At 39.3% G+C, this 22,338-nt stretch overlaps 1 protein-coding gene across 6 annotated transcripts in view; it reads right to left on the reverse strand.

Moving 5' to 3' along the window:
- The window catches only part of MICU1 (mitochondrial calcium uptake 1), a 238,907-nt gene extending 219,021 nt beyond the window's left edge, over nucleotides 1-19,886 (reverse strand). For 3 of the 6 annotated variants that reach the window (XM_021699546.1, XM_021699542.1, XM_044916491.1), the window contains exons 1-2: nucleotides 19,782-19,793; nucleotides 19,436-19,567 (exon numbers count right to left, since the gene is read on the reverse strand). The gene's annotated coding sequence lies outside the window, so the exon portion shown is untranslated. Of the gene's footprint in view, nucleotides 1-19,435; nucleotides 19,568-19,781 lie in introns of all 6 variants that reach the window. The other 3 variants (XM_021699547.1, XM_021699544.1, XM_021699543.1) reach the window with 2 other exon arrangements.
- Nucleotides 19,887-22,338: the final 2,452 nt, after the last annotated feature.

Genomic DNA, 22,338 nt, shown 5'->3' on the forward strand with positions numbered 1-22,338 from the left:
TTTAGCAACAAATAATACTTGGTTAGGAAGTCGTAGGTTTCCTTGTTTATTAACTGAGGTAATTCAGACTTGGTACAGCAGAGAGTAGGTTTTTATACTGTAATAATTATACACAATTGCTACATGAGATGAACACCATCAGACTAGCCTCCATTCCCTTAAGAAAAATCCAGAACTCCCCCAATTTTTTTTTTAATTCTTCTTTGCATTGGCACAAAAGAGTTTATAAAGTATTTTCTCAGGCCTTTGCTAAATTTTTATAATGTAAGTTTTGGATATATTGATCTGCAGCCATAAAGATCCTAATGTATATTGTAGTATTGCTACATGCAGCAAGAGAGTCCAAATTTCTTAGAATATATAAAAACCTTTAGGGTTTTTTTTTTAATGGGTATATGACTGCCCATGTCTGCTTTTTCTTTAGTAAACCTACTCCTTAACATTGGTGCTTGACCACACCATCAAGCATTCCTTGGTTTTATATCTTGTAAGCCATCCCATTTCATTTTTATTCTTTCCACTTTGCTTATTTAATTTTATTTATTTGTCTTTTAAAATTGTATTTTTCCCTTAATTCCTTTTTTTAATTTTTTTTTTTTTTTTTTTTAATTCATTTGAGACACAGAGAGAGCATGAGCAGGGAGAGAAGCAGAGGGAGAGGGAGAAGCAGGCTCCCCACTGAGCCAGGAGCCTGATGTGGGGCTCGATCCCAGGACCCTGGGATCATGACCTGAGCTGAAGGCAGACGCTTAACCATCTGAGCCACCCAGGCGCCCTAGAAGTTTGCTGTAATTCTTATCTTTGTTCCTTTGCAGATAATCCATGTCATTTTTCCTGAGTGCTTGTTATTTGGTGTGTGCTAGCCTGGTGATGGGTTCTCTTATTGTCCTGGGATAGCCACAACTTTCAGGAGAAACTTATGCCTTCGGCTCAGGTCATGATCCCAGGCTCCTGGGTCTTACGGCCCTGTCTCTCCTCAGATACAGACTTCTGATAATTTAGGCTTCTGACAGTTTTCTGCCCCTCCCTCAGGGGTTGAGGATTTTTCTTTTCCCCTCCTCTAGATTCAATGGATTTTCACCTGAGGTGACAGGGTTTGCTATCTTTCCCCAGTGGTTTAAGGCTTTGTTATTTAGATCTGAATTGAGCTTTTTGCTTTTCTCACTGTACTGCATGCTCCCTACTACAGGCCGGAATCCTTGGGAGGCACTTTGTCTCCTGCCCTTTAAGGCCCCAGTGTTACAGGTAAGCTTCTGGGTAAGATCTACTGAAAAGAGCCTGCAAGTGAGTGTGAACTCTCCTCTGTCTATGGTTTCTAGAGATTCCATACCCTTGCACTACCACAAACTTGATTTTTAGCAATGTATGAAAAATTCTAGCTGAATTTAGGTAATTACCACAGAGAAATGAAAACATGTTCACACACAAAAACCTGTAAATTAATATTCTTAGCAGCTCTATTCCTAAATAAATGAGCACGTAAAAAGATAGTCAACATCCTTAGCCATTAGCAAAATGCAAATTAAGACCACAATGAGATACCATTATATACCTACTTGGTTAAAAGAAAAATTACTGACAATATTATATGCAGCAAGAATGCCAAACAAGTGAAACTTTCATACATTGCTGTTGGGAATGCAAAATGGTACCTCCACTCTGGAAACAGTTTGACATTTTCTCATAACATTTAACATGTATTTATCATATGACCCAACAATTCTCCTTTGTATTTACCCTGAAGAAATGAAAACTTGTGCTCACATAAAACCTGTATTTGAAGGTTTACATTTATTTTAATTGCCAAAATCTAGAAATAACTCGAATATCTTCCATCAGCTGAATGGATAAACTGCAGCATAACAATACAATGGAATATAACCGCAATTAAAAAGGAATGAACTCGGGCGCCTGGGTGGCTCAGTTGGTTAACCGACTGCCTTCGGCTCAGGTCATGATCCTGGAGTCCCGGGATTGAGTCCCGCATTGGGCTCCCTGCTGAGCGGGGGGTCTGCTTCTCCCTCTGCCCTCTTCCCTCTCGTGCTCTCTGTCTCTTATTCTCTCTCTCTCAAATAAATAAATAAAATCTTTAAAAAAAAAAAAAAAAGGAATGAACTCTTGATACATACAACAACTTGGATGAATCTCAAAGGCATTATATTGGAAGAAGCCAGTCTCAAAGATAACATACTGTATGATTCCATGTATATACATTCTTAAAAAGAAAAAACTATTGATAAGAACTTATCAGTAAGCTGCCAAGAAACAGAGGTGGAGGAGGGTATGAGAGGGTTGAGAACTTTTCTGTATCCTACTGAGGTGGTAGTAAAATGAATCTATATTATTAAAATTAATATATTAAATTTCATAGAACTGTACACCAAGAGAAAAAACTTAATTTTACTATATAATAATTTTAAAGCAGTTTTAGAGTTTATTTTTTTATTTATTTTAGAGAGAGGGAGAGAGAGAGCTGGGGGGAGGGGCAAAGGAAGAGGGACAAGCAGACTCCTTGCTGAGCACAGACCCCGAGGAAGGGCTCCATCCCAGGACCCTGATATCATGACCTGAGTCTAAACCAAGAGCTGGATGCCCAACTGACTGTGTCACCCAGGCGCCCCTTAAACCAGTCTTAAAAGCCAAGTTATATACTGTATGATTCCATTTGTATGACACTGTAGAAAAGGCAAAACCCTAACAGGAAACAGATCGGGTTGCCAGGGGTGGAAATTAGAAGAAGAGGTTGGCTACAGAGGAGCATAAGGCAATTTCTGGGGGTAAAAGGAACTGCCCTATATCTTGATTATTGTGGTAAATACATGATTGTGTTTATTGAAACTTCAAGTATACAAAAAAAGGGTAAATTTTATTGTAAGTAAACTATACTTCAATAAATCTCAATATAGTTGCTTTTATAAAATACTTGTGGGACACACTATTTAAAAGAAAATACTTAGTGGGGTGTGTGGGTGGCTCAGTCGGTTAAGTGCTCAACTCCTGATTTCAGCTCAGGTCATGATCTCAGGGTCATGAGATCCGGCCCCATGTGAGGCTCTGTGCCCAGCAGGGAGTCTGCTTGGGATTCTCTCCCTCTTCCTCTGCCCCTCCCTCTGCTTGCACACACACTCTCTCTCTCTCTCTCTAAAAACATACTTAGGGCACCTGGGTGGCTTAGTCTGTTAAGTGTCTGTCTTTGGCTTAGGTCATGATCCCACGGTCCTGGGACTGAGTCCCACATCAGGCTGTCAGCTTCTCCCTCTCCCTCTGACCATCCCCCCCTTCTTGTTCTCTCTCTTGCTCTCTCTCAGATAAATAAATAAAATCTTTTTTAAAAATAAAATTAAATTAAAATAGAAAAAGCAAAACTATTAAGGACCTAGGAATAAGTCTAATAAAAGATGTGCAAAAATTGATAGAGAAAATTAGTAGACCTCATTGAAAGACCTCCTTAAAGGAGACCTAAATAAATGTAGTATAATGCTAATAAACTGAACAGCAAAATTTTGTAAAGATGGCAATTCTCCCCAAGCTAAACTACACTGTCAATGCAATCCCAATGAAAATCTCAATGGGATTTTAGTGGACCTTGACAAACTGACCCTAAAATGAATATAGAAGTACAAAAGGACAAGAAAAACTAAGACATGCTTAGGAAGGAAAAAAAAAAAACAACTTCAAGATAGGAGAACCTACTCTAACATTTAAACTAATTACAAATCTTAGTATCTAAGACAATGTGATATTGCCACAGAGGTACAAATAGAACAACAAAAAAACCTTTAAAGCCCTAGGACATATCCACATAAATAGATACTTCAAGCATGACAGAGGTGGGATACCAAATCAGTAGGACAAGGAAGACTACCCAATAAATGAGCCTGGAACATTGAGTATGCATAGGGAAAGAATTAAATGGATTCACAATACACAAATATCAGTTCTAAGTGGATTAAACATTCAATATACAAGGAAAAAAAATGTAAAGTTTCTAACTGATGATATAAGAGAACATCTCTATGACATTACAATAAGAAAACTTAAAACAATACAAAAAAATAAATATAAAAAACTGATAAAGTATATTAAAAGCAACCATAAAACAACACACAAGGCATCATAAAAGATACCACAAAAACAATATAAAAGATTACATCAAAAAACACTACCAAGTCCACAGAGGGACAAAACAGTTGCTACTCATATAACCATCAAAGGACTAACAACCAAACTTTATTAATAGTCCCTAAAAAAGAAAAAAAAAAAATTGAGAGGCACCTGGCTGGCTGTCAAAAGAGCATGCGACTCTTGATCTGGGGAGTCATGAGTTCGAGCCCCACAATGGATATAGAGATTACTAAAAAATAAATAAAAGAAAAAAGAAGATAGAGAATCACAAGATCAATTTTAGGAAAATTTGCATCCCTCCAAAAATGCTTTACAAGTAACAAATGATTAAGTCTCACAAATGTAATGTTGAGTGAAGAAGCAAATCATGAAGAATATATATATGGCCCCCAAAAAGGCAAAACGAATAAAGTATGTAATGATACACATAACTATGATTATCACCAAAATTGTGGGTGGTAATTTGTCTCCTGAAAAGGGCTGTGATTAGGAAAAGGCACATGGGGGACTTCTCAGGTGATGGGAATGTTCTTTTTTGGCTTGGATGATGGTTACCTACATGGTTCACTTTTATAACTATTCTTTAAAGTATACATATATGTTTCATGTAGTCTTCTTTATATATGCTATATCTATATGTAATATAGATAATATAAAATTCTATTTTAATGACACTCAACCATTCAGGGGTGCCTGGGTGGCTCAGTCCTTACGCATCTGCTTTCGGCTTAGGTCATGATCCCAGGGTCCTGGGATGAGCCCTGCATCAGGCTCCCTGCTCAGCAGGAAGCTTGCTTCTCCCTCTCCCACTCCCTCTGCTTATGTTCCGTCTCTGGCTGTTTCTCTCTATCAAATAAATAAATAAATCTTTAAAAAAAAAAAAAAAAGACACTCAACCATTCAATAAGCTGTTATTAGGTTGAGTTAATCTAATCATACAACAGCATAAACCTAAATGGTCTATTGAAACCATGTCCCTATTTGTAATTTGTTAATTAGCTAATTCATTCATTGCTAAGTCTGTTTGCTTTGTCCATAAAGCTTTAACATGGAAACGTATCATAAAAGTACCAGTTGACTAAGCCTAACTCTACAAAAGTCTGAGACTGACTGCAGAAAGAGCAAATGTTTTTTAAATAAGGAAAATATAAAGCTTTGATCAACAATAGTGTATTACAAGCACTATAGAACCCGGAGTTAGGATACTTTACAGGCTTCCCTATTAAATTAAAAGCTCTAAATCCTCCTGTGATATAGAAATGATATGTGAAGACAGAACAAAGGAATCAATATTTGATAACCATGTCACCTTGTTTGCACAGAACTTTATATTTTATAAGAGCTCCAATGAATATCTTTCATTTGCACTATATTTGATTTTCAGATATGGAAAATGGGGTGCCAGGATTAAAATGAACAATAATTCCATGTCAGAACTCAACTGTGGGTCCATGATATGTTACTCAGAGTCCCGTTCAACAGCAAAGAATTGATCACTGCTATGGACCAATGTGCAAGAATAATATATATTCCTGCCAAAGGAAGTCTCTTTCTACATAAATAACAATTTCAGTGGAACTTTTTTTTTAGTCTTCACAGCAGCAGACATCTTTATAGATACTCCTTTATAACAATCTGTCTGTATTTATGTTCTCTCTAGAAATCAACCTGCTAGGCTGACAGCAATATTAGATATTTCACTGGATACTGTCCTACCTTTTTTATCTTTATTCCAATTTCTATTCCCCAGGTACTTTTTTTTTTTTTTTTAAGATTTTCCTTTGGGGCGCCTGGGTGGCTCAGTTGGTTAAACGACTGCCTTCGGCTCAGGTCATGATCCTGGAGTCCCTGGATCGAGTTCCACATCGGGCTCCCTGCTCCGCAGGGAGTCTGCTTCTCCCTCTGACCCTCCCGACCCTCCCCACTCTCATGTGCTCTCTCTCTCTCAAATAAATAAATAAAATCTTTAAAAAAAAAAAAAGATTTTCCTTTGCTTACTTGAAGATGTTATTTTCAACTTTAGGATTTAATTAGCAAAATTAGATCATAAATTAAAGCTTTACTGAACATGTAGGTAAGTTTGTATTGTTGTTGTGTATTTTGTTTTGTTCTCTTTTGTTTTTATAAGCTGAGGACCAGAAAGTTGTACCAAGGTAATCTAGCTAAGGGGCGCCTGGGTGGCTCAGTCGTTAAACGTCTGCCTTCGGCTCAGGTCATGATCCCAGGGTCCTGGGATCGAGCCCCACATCGCCCCACATCAGGCTCCCTGCTCAGCAGGAAGCCTGCTTCTCCCTCTCCCACTTCCCCTGCTGTGTTCCCTCTCTCGCTGTGTCTCTGTCAAATAAATAAATAAAATCTTAAAAAAAAAAAAAGGTAATCTAGCTAATTCATTAATTCTAGATACTAGAACTTACTAACTTGACCTCTTACTGGCCATTAATCTTGAAGTCAGTCAGATTTGTGTTTGATTCCTGACTTGGCAACTTTATGCTTCCATAAAACAGGGATAATAGTACTTACTGCAAATGTCTATGAGGAGGATTAAATGAGAGAATGCTTGTATAAAGTTGAACACAGTGTCTAACACAGTAAATTATGAATAAATATTTGTTTGGAAGTTAACAACAGGATGCTGCTGATGGTGATAATTCAAATAAAAACTGTATTACGTAACATAAATTTCCCTAAGACATTATATAAATATATTACACCTAAATATCTTTCTTTTAATGCAAACAATCAAAATGCAAAGTAAGACTCTAACCATAAATCTTGCCATTCTAATCAAGGAAATGAACAGAAAAAACAAGTATTAGAGAAATTGGAATCTTTGTACACCGTTGATGGGAATATAAAATGGTGCAGCTGCTATGGAAAACAGTATAGCAGTTCCTCAAAAAATTAAATACAGAATTACCATATGATCCAGCAATTCTACTTTGGAGAATATATCCAAAGGAATTGAAAGCAGAGACTTTGAAGGGATATTTGCACACCCATACTCAAAGCAGCATTATTTTTATTTTATTTTATTTTATTTTATTTAGAGAGAAAGAGGGAGAGAGAGAGAGAGAACATGTGGGTTTGGGGAGGGGAAGAGAGCGAGAGAGAGCACCTCGAGCATACTCCCCACTGAGCAGGGAGCCCAACACAGGGCTCAACATGGGGCTCGATCCCACGACCCCAAGATCATGCATGACCCCAGCCAAAACCAAGCATCAGACACTCAACCAACCAAGCCACCGAGGCGCCCCTCATAGCAGCATTATTCACAATAACCAAAAAGTGGAAGCGACCCAAGTGCCCTTCAAGAAATGAATGGATAAACAAAATATGGTTTATACATACAATGGAATATTATTCAACCATTAAAAGGTAGGAAATTCTGACAAACGATACAACATGGATGAATCTTGAGAACATTATGCGAAGTAAAAAAAAAAAAGTCAGTTTCAACAAAATAAACACTGTATGATTCCACTTATATGAGGTACCTAGAGTAGTCAAAATCACAGAGGCAGAAAGCAGAATCATGGCTACCAGGGCCCGGGCGGGGGGGGCGCGGAAGTGGTAATAGAGAGTTACTACTTAATGGATGTATTTAATATATGTTTGCAAGTTCTGGAGATGGATGTTGGTGATGGTATCACAAGAATCTGAATGTACTTAATACCACTGAATTCTACGCTTAAAAATGGTTAAGATGGTTAATTTTATATTGTGTATTCTACCACAACAAAAACAATTTTTTAAAAAAGGAAGGGAATTCTGGGCGCCTGGGTGGCTCAGTTGGTTAAGCGACTGCCTTCGGCTCAGGTCATGATCCTGGAGTCCCGGGATCGAGTCCCACATCGGGCTCCCTGCTCGGCGGGGAGTCTGCTTCTCCCTCTGACCCTCCCCCCTCTCATGTGTTCTCTCTCATTCTCTCTCTCTCAAATAAATAAATAAAATCTTTAAAAAAAAAAATAAATAAAAAAAATAAAAATAAAAATAAAAAAGGAAGGGAATTCTGATACATCCTACAAAATGGATCAATCTTAAAGACATTACGTGAAATAAGCCAGTCACAAAAAGACAAATAATTTAAGATTCCATTTATGACAGTAGTGAAATTCATAAAAATGGAAAGTAGATGGATGATGCCAGTGATGGGTCGGGGAGGAAAAAAAGGAGAACAGAGCAACTATATTGCATCATTTCTCAAATTCTGGATTTATCTAGTTGCTTCCTCCTAGTATGGTCTAAATGTTTCTCCAGTCCCTTTATTTCCTATATACTCAAGTTACATCTAAAAGCTTGATTCGATGGGCACCTGGGTGGTTCAGTCAGTTAAGCGTCTGACTCTTGGTTTCAGCTCAGGTCATGATCTCAGGGTCATGAGATCGAGCTCCATGTCAAGCTCTGTACTCAGCGGGGAGTCTGCTGGAGATTCTCTCTCTCCCTCTCCCTCTGCCCCTCCACCCACTTGCTCCCTTGCTCTCTCAAAAATAAATAAATCTTTAAAGAAAATAAAAGCATAATCAAATTCAAATTAAGAACTCTTCATAGATTGGGGCGCCTGGGCGGCTCAGTCGTTGGGTGTCTGCCTTCGGCTCAGGTCGTGATCCCAGTGTCCTGGGATCGAGCCCCACATCGGGTACCCTGCTTGGCGGGAAGCCTGCTTCTCCCTCTCCCACTCCCCCTGCTTGTGTTCCCTCTCTCGCTGTGTCTCTCTCTGTCAAATAAATAAAATCTTAAAAAAAAAAAACTCTTCATAGATTATTTTGTATATTTTATGAGCTTTGGCATAATTTTCTCCCCTAATGTCTAATCTGCCATTAATCCCACCTAGTGTATTTTTTCATCTCAGACATTATAGTTTCCATCTCCAAAAGTTCCATTTTGGTCTTTTTCTTTTTAATTAATTTTATCTTTTTAAAATATTTTAATTATTTAACAGAGAGAGCATGAGCAGGGGGAGAGATGCAGGGCACAATCCCAGGGTCCTGGGATCATGCCCCGAGCCGAAAGCAGACACTTAATTGAATGAGCCACCCAGGCACCCCAGTAAAATTTATTTTTTAGAGCAGTTTTAGGTTCACAACAAAACTGAGTGTAAGGTACAAGGAGTTCCCACATACCCCCTATCCCTGCACATGCACAACCTCCCCCACTACATTTTGGTCTTTTTTTATCTTCATGTTTCTATTTAACATACTCAATCTTTCTGGGAGCACCTGGGTGGCTCAGTTGGTTAAGTGTCTGACTCTTAATTTCAGCTCAGGTTATGATCTAATAAAGGTCCTGAGATCGAGGGCGCCTGGGTGGCTCAGTCGGTTAAGCATCTGCCTTCAGCTCAGGTCATGATCCCAGGATCCTGGGATCGAGTCCCACATCCGGCTCCATGCTCAGCAGGGAGACTGCTTCTCCCTCTGCCTCTGTCTGCCGCTCCCCCTGCTTGTGTGCGCTTGCGTGTGCTCTCTAACAAATAAAATCTTAAAAAAGGGGGGGGGGGTTGGTCCTGAGATCAAGCCCCAAGTAAGGCCCTGCATTAAGTATGCTTGAGATTCTTTCCCTCTCCCTCTGTCCCTCCCCCCCACCCCCTGCTCCTACATGCTCTCTAAAAAAAAAAATTCTTGGGCGCCTAGGTGGCTCAGATGGTTAAGCGTCTGCCTTCGGCTCAGGTCACGATCCCAGCGTCCTGGGATCGAGTCCCGCATCGGGCTCCCTGCTCAGCGGGGAGCCTGCTTCTCCCTCTGCCTCTCTCTCTGTCTCTTAAGAATAAATAAAATCTTTAAAAAAAAAATTCTTTTAATCTTTCTTCTAGTTTCTTAAGCATATGAAATATAATTATAAAAACTGTTTTAATATCCCTCTCTACTAATTCTATCACCTGTCACTTGTTTTGGTTTTGACTTTTTTTTCTTGTCATCATAGGTCAGTCATATTTTCCTGTTCCTTTGTATGCTTAGTATTTCTGATTGCATGCCAGACACTGTGAATTCTACCTTGTTGGGTGTTGGATATTTTGTATTCCAATATCTATTCTTGAGCTTAGTTCTGGGACATAATTAAGTTTCTTGGAAACAGTCTGACCCTTTCAGGTCTTGCATTTAAGCTTTCTAGGTTGGGCTGGAGCTCTGAATTTTATCCCACTACTAAGACAAAGCCCTCATGAGTAGTCTACATGATGACCTGTTAAGACATTTTCCACTCTGGCTGGTAGGAAAGAACATGATTTCTGCCTCTGCAGAAACTCCGAGTACTGTTCACTATTCTTTTCAGGTGGTTCTTTTCCTAACCTCAGTAGTTTCCTCACATGTATGCACTGATCATAGTTCTCAGCTGAATACTTGAGTGGAAGTCTCCTTTTAGCTTTCTCATCTCTAGTATTCTGCTCTGCAAACTCCACCTGCCTTGACCTCCCCAGACTGACTCAATTCAAGGAGACCACTGTGCTCTCTGGATGGGATCCCCCACAGCCGGGAAACTTTCCAGACAGCAAACCAGAGCAGTCACAGAACTCACCCCTTTTGTTTCCCATCTCTCAGGGATCACTTCCCTTTGCTGTACAATGTCCAAAATCTAGGAAACCACTGTTCTGTATATTTCATCTGCCTTTTTAAGCTGTTTCAGGCAGGAAGGTACATGTGGTACCTGTTATTCTTTCTTCACCAGAAATGGATATTAAAACCAATTTTTCTGTCTCTTTTATTCTTAAGTCTTTGTGAATTATTTTTCAGCAACTCTCAGACATTCTGTCATTTCACTGCTATATATTTTAGTATGTCTCCAAAAATACGGACTTTTCCTTCCACACGATCATGTCACTCTTACACTTAACAAATTTCACTTTCTTTGTTTGGTATGTTCTAATACCTAGTCTCTATTCCAATTTCTCCAACTTCCTAATAAGTTGGTTTTCTTTTAAACATCTGGTTGTTCAGGGGCGCCTGGGTGGCTCAGTTGGCTAAGCGACTGCCTTCGGCTCAGGTTATGATCCTGGAGTCCTGGGATTGAGTCCTGCATCGGGCTCCCTGCTCAGCAGGGAGTCTGCTTCTCCCTCTGACCTCCCCCCTTCTCATGCTCTCTCTCTTTCTCTCTAATAAATAAATAAAAATCTAAAAAAAATAAACATCTGGTTGTTCAAAACTCTCTTTAATGCTAGCATTTAATGAACACTGTGAGGGGTACCACGCTAAATGCCTAATATACGTTGCCTTATTTAATCCTCTATAACCCTTGCAATAAGTATTGTTATTACTCCTATTTTACCAAGGACGCCACAACTCAATGCTTTTAAGAAATTTGCCTAAGGTCACAGCCAATAGATGACAGAGAAGTTTCTCTGATCCCAAAGCCATTGTTCTTAACCATTATGATTCACTGCTATCTCAGGAATTATTAGGATAGAAAGTCAGATGTTATCAATGCTGAAGTTAAAAATCAAATTCTGAAACTACTTAATTTAAATGCTGTCACTGATCAAAGACCTGAAAAAATGAGCAATGCTGCTGTATTTGAAGTGTACTATAAATCCACTTGATAATTTATAAAAATACAACTTTCAAATCTAAAAGCAAGTTTAATTTGAATAAAGAATATGATTGAAATGAATATTAACTATCATCTGAAACTAGAGAATGTAGGTTCAAGTGTATAATGTTCTGCAACAGCTCTGTCAAATAGAATGTGTTGCAATAACAGAAATATTTTATATCTACTGTTCAATACAGTAAGCACTAGCCACATGTGGCTACTGAGCATCTGATGTCTACTGAAACTGATAAACTGAGTTTTTAATTTGAATCTTAATTAGCATAATCTAAGTTGTAATTATCAATTCATTGGTCTGTCTCTACCACTAGACTGTGAGCTCCTTAATGAATGGAATGTTTTTCCTCTCTCTCTCTCCAGTGCCTTGGTATACACGTTTACTCATGTGTGGTAGAATGTGTGGATGGAATTTACTAGAAGTATCCAAGTAAGTTTTCTAAATGCATCAGGCTGATACAGGTTACAGTGTGCAGACTTAATCTATTGGATTATATCTATTCTGATTTTTAAAGCAGATGAAGTATCTTACTCATATATTCACCAAACATGTTCTGACCTTGTATAGACTACAGGCACTCTGTTGCATGTTCAGGATATTTTGATGAATAAGACTTGTTTCTGGCATCAAGAATCACTCCATCTGATAGAAAAATACATGCAACTGTTCCACAAAGTAAGAATATTTTTAAAAGGTAAAAATAATTATTACAGGAACCACCAAAAAAAATAATAATAACCACTTGAGGGTAGAGGAAAGTTTTACAAATTGAAGAACAACTCAATGTAGTTTAAAGATGAACAGCAGCTCACCAGTTGAGAGATGGCAGGATGGTGGTGAGGCATTCCAAACACAACGACGACAAAAAAAAAACCCACAAAAAGGCATGGCTTGTTGGGGGGAGCAAAAAGTAGTTCACTATGACTAGAACATGGGGGAAGGCATGGTAGAGTCCTAAGAGCTAAACTAGAAAGATATACAGATGGTCCACAAATCACGACGGTGTGACTTTGGATTTTTCAACATTACAATGGTGCAAAAGTGATAGGCATTCAGTAGAAATCGTACTTCCAATTTTGAATTTTGAACTTTTCTCAGGCTAATGATACATGGTACAATACTTTTTTTTTTTTTAAAGATTTTATTTATTTATCTGACAGAGAGAGACACAGCGAGAGCAGGAACACAAGCAGGGGGAGTGGGAGAGGGAGAAGCAGGCTTCCTGCGGAGCAGGGAGCCCAACGTGGGGCTAGATTCCAGGACCCCGGGATCATGACCTGAGCTGAAGGCAGACACTTAACAACTGAGCCACCCAGGCGCCCCCATGGTACAATACTTTTTCCTGATGGTGGGCAGTAGCAGCAAGCCACAGCTCCCAGTCAGCCATGCGATGAAGAGAATAAACAACCAACACACTTACAACCATTCTGGATCTTTACAACCATTCTGTTTTTCACTTTCAGTATTCAGTAAGTTACATGAGATATTCAACACTTCATTATAAAACAGGCTTTGTGTTAGATGATTTTGCCCAATGTAGGCTAAAGTAATTGTTCTGAGCATGTTTAAGGTAGGCTAGGCTAAGCTATGACGTTCAGTAGGTTAGGTGTATTAAATGCATTTTTCACTCTGGTATTTTCAACTTAAAATGGCTTATCGAACATATCCCCATTATAAGTCAAGGAAGATCTTTTTTAAAGCTAAATTCTTTTTTTTTTTTTTTTTAAGATTTTATTTATTTATTTGACAGAGAGAGACACAGCGAGAGAGGGAACACAAGCAGGGGGAGTGGGAGAGGGAGAAGCAGGCTTCCCGCCGAGCAGGGAGCCCGATGCGGGGCTCGATCCCAGGACCCTGGGATCATGACCTGAGCCGAAGGCAGACGCTTAACGACTGAGCCACCCAGGCGCCCCTAAAGCTAAATTCTAATGCTCTTTATGTGTCACGTTATAGAATGCCCACTTAATCCTAACAGGACAGTAAACAAAGTACTGATGTTTATTTTTTTAAAAAAGGAAAAAAGTAGTGCGCAGATTTAATTCCATTACTCAATGAACAAACTTTAAAAAGCAAAAGCAAAATTATAAATAGTGTTTATCATAGATACCAAGTAACTGTCCAACTCTGAACAAGCAAGGTATTAGGATAGGCACTTTAACTTTTTTTTTTTTTTAAGATTTGATTTATTTATTTGACAGAGAGAGACACAGCGAGAGAGGGAACACAAGCAGGGGGAGTGGGAGAGGGAGAAGCAGGCTTCCCGCTGAGCAGGGAGCCCGACGTGGGGCTCAATCCCAGGACCCCGGGATCATGACCTGAGCCGAAGGCAGACGCTTAACGACTGAGCCACCCAGGCGCCCCGGAACTTTAACTTTTAAATGACCAACATTAAATCACTTTGAAGAGAAATGTAAACATTTTTTGTATACCTGACATGAATTATGGGAATATATTTATTCAAGATTACACTAAAGTTTCAATTTTCTCATAGTCAGTAAAACCCACCCTGCACTTATTACTGGCCTAGGAAATGTTTACAATTTGCAAAAACTGATTATTAGTTTTGGGGGAAAAAAGATTAGTCCATTTCTAGTTATTTATTTTCTCATAAATAGGGCTAAAACATCTCTCCTCCCAATATGGCAGTTACCAACTTCCCAATGCCAGATCATTAATTATATTTAATGTCAATCATTTTTCACAATTATTCAATTCCACAGTTGCCTTTTTTGGTTTTTCAAGTAGCATTCCAAACTGTTATCTCTTCCTCCTGCAGGCGTCCAACATAACATGTTCTTAAAGCATTATTTCACAGAAGTATCACCCTGAACTTTTCCTTAAAAAGAAAAACAAATCCATTTTTATTATTTCTGCCTACAACCACAAGTCACCATAAATTCTGATTTGAACACCCAAGGTGCTCAACACCTAGCTCCCTTTGTATAGTCAAGGAATGTGAGACCTTCTACTTAATATTAAACTTTACTGAGAATTTGTGCAAAAATCTCTCAATAAATCCCTCCAGGCTAACAGTCATCATACTTGGACCAGGCAATCTTCAAATACTTGGGCAGTCCACCAATAATTATGTAGTTCAAACAAAGTTTTCTAGTTCATTGCTATATGCGCAACATGGAATTAAAAATCTGCTAAAATTGTGGCTTACGTGGATTAAGTGTCCGACTCTTGATCTCAGCTCAGGTCTTGATCTCAGGATTGTGAGTTCAAGCCCCCCCACCCCCGCCAACACACACACACACACACACACACACACACACACACACACCCTGCTAAAATAAAGACAAACCTGAAAAAAGAACTATCTGACTAATTCCTTACCACCTATAATTACATTTAAACTCCTGGGGCTAAACATTCTGAAATTGGGGAGATAAAATCTTTTTAGACACTATTTCTTGTTGTTGTTATTACTAACAATTACATTTAATGAGAACCTTACTACATCCTAGGCACTTGGCATACATTAAGTTACTCCTCACAAGACCCCTATAAGAATTATTATTTCTATTTTGCAAATGGAATAAACTCAAATTCTGCTCAACATCAAGAAATGATGGAATTGCGTTTTAAGAATATAAATCTGTCTAAAGTGTGTACACCAGTGGTAGCAATTAAGCTCAAATGTCTACTGAATTGAACTGCTAACTTTTCTTCTAAACAAAATCAAGACAGTGGAGTAAACAATGTTACTTCAATTATATTTTCTCTTAAAATATAATGAACCCTCAGGGGGTGGGGGGAATGGGTTAGCCTGGTGATGGGTATTAAAGAGGGCACGTATTGAATGGAGCACTGGGTGTTATATGCAAACAATAAATCATGGAACACTACATCAAAAACTAATGATGTATGGTGATTAACATAACATAATAAAATTAAATTTAAAAAATATATATAATGAACCCTCAGAATAATCCATAAAGATACAAAAGCAGACATTAATGTTAACTATAGTTTTAAAGTTAATACCCAGTGACAGCAATTTGTGACAATTATAGTCATTTATTTTTCATACAATGCTCAAAATGAAGTGGTTTCTATACTAACAGGTTTTTAAACACATAATAATTAAAAGAATCAAGCATTCAACCATATTGACTACATATACTTAAATTACTCAGAACATTTTTACATACTATTTATAAACTGCAATTTGTTAATCAAGTTTACCCACAGTAATAAAAATATTTACCAATAAATGATTTTAACAAAAGGGCTAAATACACAATATATTTGTGTATATAATATAAAGTTAGAAAAACTGAACATTCCAGAGCACAGGTACTAAACATATAACAAATATATACTACTTGAAGAGTTTAAATTTCAAGTTCCATTAGTTAATAAAATAAAAGACATTTAAAAAATAGACATTTAAAAAAAATAACACTCAAACTGTAAAATACAATTAATTTATATTGGGAAAGGAAAGCAAGTTCTCTAAATTAAAAAAAAAACAAATACACGTAAAATCATTTCAGTGAACATATGTTTTTTGTCTGTCCAGCAATCTTTCTCTCCTCTCCAGGAAACGACACCTCAATTTTCCTAAAGAGGAACCATACTTTTGTTGCCTAATTTTTTTTTTAAGTAATCTCTACATCCAACATGGGTTCAAACTCACAACCACAACAACAGGGGGATGCTTTACCGACTGAGCCAGCCAAGCGCCCCGATGTTGTTTACTCTTAATTCATGTGGTTTAAAACTGTGTGCCTACACCCCACTCCATGGGGAGAACAAGAGCCAACCCTGACTACACAAAGCATTCTGTCACTCTAGCCATAGAGACTGCCTCTAGGATAGGCAATGACACAGTCAGGTTAAACACAACTTTTTTTTTTTTTTTGACAGAGAGAGAGACAGCGAGAGAGGGAACACAAGCAGGGGGAGTGGGAGAGGGAGAAGCAGGCTCCCCGCCGAGCAGGGAGCCCGATGTGGCGCTCGATCCCAGGACCCTGGGATCATGACCTGAGCTGAAGGCAGACGTTTAACAACTGAGCCACCCAGATGCCCCAAAGACACAGTCAGGTTAATGAAATTCCCACACGGTAGTCTGTTGGAATCATAGAGAAAGGGAAGTTCTCTCTCTTTTGGAGTTTCTAAGGCTGTAGGATGTAAGCCTGATGCTATTAGTACCATCTCTCCCAGGGAGTTTTACTTGAGACTCTACTTTTCCATACTGATTCCCAAATATCCAAAAGGAACTAGTGGTTACCTGCTGGCAGGGGAAAAGATAAACTAGGATTTCGACTTTCAATGTTATATTTTCCATAATGTTTCCATTTTTCAAAAACAGGCACATACACTTCTATAATAGGAAATATAAAACATTAAAAAATACTGCCTGTTTTCTTCTCAAATATGCTCAGATACCAATATTTAATGTCTTAAAAGCATTAACAATTTTATCATAATTTTCAAAGTGTAGAGAAAATCTATTTTAAAAGAATCAACTTCTTCTCTTGGCACAAAAACAAGCCATTTTTTGTTTTGAGTGGGGGGGGGGTTGTGAGTAAAAGTTTAAAAAAAAATTGGTTCTCTTAAAAAAAAATGGTTCTCAGGGCGCCTGGGTGGCTCAGTCGTTAGGCGTCTGCCTTCGGCTCAGGTCATGATCCCGGGGTCCTGGCATCGAGCCCCGTGTTGGGCTCCCTGCTCCACGGGAAGCCTGTTTCTCCCTCTCCCACTCCCCCTGCTTGTGTTCCCTCTCTCGCTGTGTCTCTGTCAAATAAATAAAATCTTTAAAAAAAAAGTTTCTCTTTTTAAAAGGAATATATGAAACAATTCTATATGGAAAAAATTGGTTAACATTTCAGCAAGTTTTACAGCCACTATAAAAATTACTCACTAAAACTAAAGATTAAAAGTGACCAAATTAGGGGGCACCTGGGTGACTCAGTCGGTTAGGCTTCTGACTCTTGAGCTCAGCTCAGGTCTTGAGCTCAGGTCTTGATCTCAGGGTCCTGAGTTCAAGCCCCGAGCTGGGCTCCATGATAGGCAGGGAGCCTACTTTAAAAAAAAAAAAAGTGACCAAATTAGGTTTAATAACTTTATCAATTACTTTAGTCCTATAAATTCTAAATAATATAAGACCTGAAGGGTCAGTTAAATCTTTTAGTTATAATTATTTTACATAATATTGCATTATGGGAGAAGTTACATACCACTGTTTCTTCTTAAATATAGGAAAGTCAGTCTCTGAGAATGTAACAGGTCTACTGAATACAGTAAATAGTCTATAAATTACAAAGGAAGACAGCAATACATGCTTTTATTCTCTTGCTTTTGTTAGCTTCTATCACTCTTTCCCTTTCTTCCTAAGCTCAGAACCTACTCCTGAATCTTCTCTTTTTGTAAGTATTACTCTGTGTTTTATAATCTTCAGTAAGGACACTCAGAAGGCGCCAATGACACTTTCTTGACATAATCAGATGGCCAGAGTGATGTTCTTTTTTTTCCTTCCAATTTTTATTTAAAATCTAGTTAGTTGGGGTGCCTGGGTGGCTCAGTCATTAAGTGTCTGCCTTCAGCTCAAGTCATGATCCCAGAGTCCCAGGATCAAGCCCCACATCGGGCTCCCTGCTCAGCGGGAAGCCTGCTTCTCCCTCTCCCACTCCCCTTGCTTGTGTTCCCTCTGTGTCTCTGTCAAATAAATAAATAAAATCTTTAAAAAAAAATAAAAAATAAAAAAATAAAATCTAGTTAGTTAGCATATAGTATAGTATTGGTTTCAGGAGTAGAATTCAGTGATTCATCACTTACATACAACACCCAGTCCTCATCATAACAAGTGCCCTCTGTAATACCCACCTCCCTCCAGCAACCCTCAGTTTGTTTTCTACCTTTAAGAGTCAGAGTGATGTTCTTAAGTGGAAGAGATAATCACCTATCAAGGGTGACTACAGAGAGCATCTGGAGGCCAGAGGCATCTTCTTACAAACAAGTGGCAGGTTCTAAAACGTTTTTAGATAAGGTGATACTCAACAAGCTCATTACCTTGTCCAACTCCAGAAAGACAGCTTGTTCGTCATCCTGGGCAACAGCTATGCCTCAAGATGTGGACGTTTTATTAATTAGTCATATGGTTTAACTTAACTCTAAACCTTAACTCTCCCACATCTATCAAACCCCAAATCGGTACACTTTGTCTGCAAACTCCTTTCTTCTACTGCTAGATCACTTGCACACATGACCCCAAGGAATGCTTTAACATAAACAAAGGTATATCCAAACCACCTTAAAAACTGAAATAAAAACATTTATAAAAGTAACAAAGAAAATGGGTCTTTCCAGATGCACAGGGGGAATATTTTACTCTAGTCCCTTAGCCACAAAATGGTTATTCTGCTTATATTTACAAATACCTACAATACTTTTTAGGCATCTGAAAGGGAAGTAAAAGAAAACCGTAAGATCGCAGAGACAGCAACTTAAAGAACAGCCAGTTTTAAACTCTTCTCTCAACATTCGCACAGAGTTAACCCTCGGCTCATTCTCAAAACATCCTATGGTGGGCCAGGATGGAATGGTGAAGGAAACTTGAGTGAGACTGAGAACAGGAAAACACTGGAAAAGATAAAAACTGAATAGTCCAAGAAGGCTGCACTTGTTTTGCTCCTTCGGGTCCCCACTGATTTTCTACTTCTTTTTTTCGATTTAATGATTAATATTTCTACCCATTAGAGATCTAAGTGTAAACTCCATCACCCAATTCCACCCACATCCACAAATCCCAGCTGAACCAGTCAAACATACCTGTGCGTCTCCTGCTTGTCCGAGAAGCGAGAGACGACTGCGCCCAAGTGAACCTTGCGGTTGGGAACTCGGCACTGGCAGATCTCCCGGGACAGCGAAATGGGACGAGGTGAGCTGAAGGAAAGCGGAGGACTGGAAGCAGACACGACTAAGGACTCCTCTCAGGCCCCTGAGCTGAGCGCAAGAGGGAAGACAGCTATGCCGCCAGACCTGAGAAGTCGCCTGATCCCAGAGCCGACAAACGGGCGGCCCCGGAGGTCAGATCCCTTAAGCTGCTTCGCCCTGCCTTCCCTGTCGCCCTCCCTAAATGGCTGTCCCTTCACATCCTTCAGAGCCCAGGACTCACCTGTCCACACTAGAGCTGCCAATTCTCTTGGGTCAACGCCGCCCGCCTCTGATAATCATAGAGATGAAAAACCAGCGGAGAGAATACTCCACCTCCACCGCCCACCCTCACGTGACTCTCCTAGCCGCTAGGCCTGTTGGGATAGTGGCGAAATACGTGTGGGAGGGGCACGGAGAACCCGCCCCGCCCCGGCCTCGGGCCCCGCCCCCTCAATGTTAAGGCGGGAAAGCGGGCGGGCTCCCAGAAGCTCTCCGCCTTTCCTTCTGCTCCCCTCTTTCCAACGCACATGAGTGTACACAAAAAAGTCTGTTAAATTGAATTTTTTGTGCCTACTGCCACTTCGTTGGTACCCGTTTACGTGTTGACTAAGCATAAAGGAGTCAGTGAAAAGAAAACTGGACTACAGTGAGTTGGGAATTATTCCTTTTGAACTGTATTTAGGTTTAGGCTTCCAGTAAAACTTCTCTATTTCCTGACCTTGAAGCTTTTTTGAATTTAGAAACCTCACCACTTCCTCTACTCTGTGGGTTTTTCAGCTGTTCTCTTTGCACAGTAACACTGTGGGAGAGTTTAGCCCCTAAGCTACTGATAACGTGTTTTTCTCCGACGATGTTACTGTCAGAAGTGAGGATGGAAACGGGTCTTCTCTTGCTATAGAAATAGAATAAAAATATTTTGATTATGATACCAGAGGACTTTCAAATAAAAAATTCCTCTTCAAGAGTTTCCTTCGAAGAGCTGTGAAAAAGGCTCAACCATGGAAACAAAAGGCGCAAACAGAACTCTCACTGGGTTAAGTTGTGAAGTAAGCGAAACAACTATTTTCTCCATTTCTTCTCAGAGGACCCTCCCTCCCCACTAACCTAAGAAAAACAAATCATTGTGTTCATGCCACTGTGCTAGCACTTTACATACAACCCAATGTTTATTTACAACTACCCTGTGGGATGGATAGTTTGTATTCAATTGCAGGGGGGGAAGCTAAGACTCTAAGTAATGCAGTAAATTCTGCAAGTGGGACACAGTTCTGATCTGAAGGGACACCAAGGTCTGGACTTGTAGCAGTATTCTTCAATCTGTTGTCCTCTGGATCTACCTGCCACAGGGGTTAGGGATCTTTGCTTATTTGCTTCTCGACTATCAATATAACCTTTTCCGTTTCTCTCTCCATTTAGAGCCTGCTCACTGTTAAATGAAAAATCTGATATAGAAATCCTTTCCCAGGGGCATCATCTGGGTGGCTCAGTCAGTTAAGTGTCTGCCTTTGGCTCAGGTCATGATCCCAGGATCTTGGGATCGAACACTGCATTGGGCTCCCTGTTCAGTGGGGAGTCTGCTTCTCCCTCTCCCTCTGCCCCTCTCTTCTGCTTGTGCTCTCTCTCTCAAATAAATAAATAAAATCTGAAAGAAAGAAAGAAAGCCAAGAAAAGAGAAAGAAAGAGAAAAGAAAACAAAGAATCCCAGGCAGCATGTCTATTAAATCTCATAATGGAAAGTTCTAGTTGTGTTACAGATTACTATGGAACATCTTGGGGGTCCCATAGAATGTTAAGTACTAGCTAACTCAAACATTTCTCAGAACAAGGGAAAAGAGAAGTTAAATCATCATTACATAAATGTTGAACAAAAATCCATTAATAAGAGTTGGTGTAATTTAGGGGCACCTGGGTGGTTCAGTTGGTTAAGCGACTGCCTTTGGCAGGTCATGATCCTGGAGTCCCGGGATGGAGTCCCGCATCAGGCTCCCTGCTTAGCAGGGAGTCTGCTTCTCCCTCTGACCCTTCCCCTTCTCATGTGTTCTCTCTCTCTCATTCTCGCTTTCTCAAATAAATAAAATCTAAAAAAAAAAAAAAAGAGTTGGTGTAATTTAATCTAACTTCAGGCAATATTTGTCTATATAAAGCAAAATAAGATGTAAAAACATAAATCACTGGTTCTCAAACTTTTTGGTCTTTTTAGACCCTTTTACTCTCCTAAAAATTATTTTTTTTTATTTTTTTTTTTATTTTTTTTTTTTAAAGATTTTATTTATTTATTTATTTGAGAGAGAAACAGCATGAGAGGGGAGAGGGTCAGAGGGAGAAGCAGGCTCCCCGCTGAGCCGGGAGCCCGATGTGGGACTCGATCCCAGGACTCCGGGACCATGACCTGAGCCGAAGGCAGTCGCTTAACCAACTGAGCCACCCAGGCGCCCAAAATTATTTTTTTTTAAAGATTTATTTATTTATTTGACAGAGAGAGACACAGTGAGAGAGGGAACACAAGCAGGGGGAGTGGGAGAGGGAGAAGCAGGCTTCCCGCCAAGCAGGGTACCTGATGTGGGGCTCGATCCCAGGACCCTGGGACCATGACCTGAGTCGAAGGCAGACGCTTAACAACTGAGCCACCCAGGCGCCCCTCCTAAAAATTATTGAGGATCCCAAGCAACTAAGTACAATAAGTGTATTGTACTTATTAATACTTAACATGTTAGAAATTAAAACTCAACATATTAGAAATTAGAATTAATATTCAGTCATTAAAAATAATAAACCCATTCTATGCTGATATAAATAAC

Source organism: Neomonachus schauinslandi, chromosome 6 (genome assembly GCF_002201575.2).
Source record: "Neomonachus schauinslandi chromosome 6, ASM220157v2, whole genome shotgun sequence".
Lineage (NCBI taxonomy): Eukaryota > Metazoa > Chordata > Mammalia > Carnivora > Phocidae > Neomonachus > Neomonachus schauinslandi.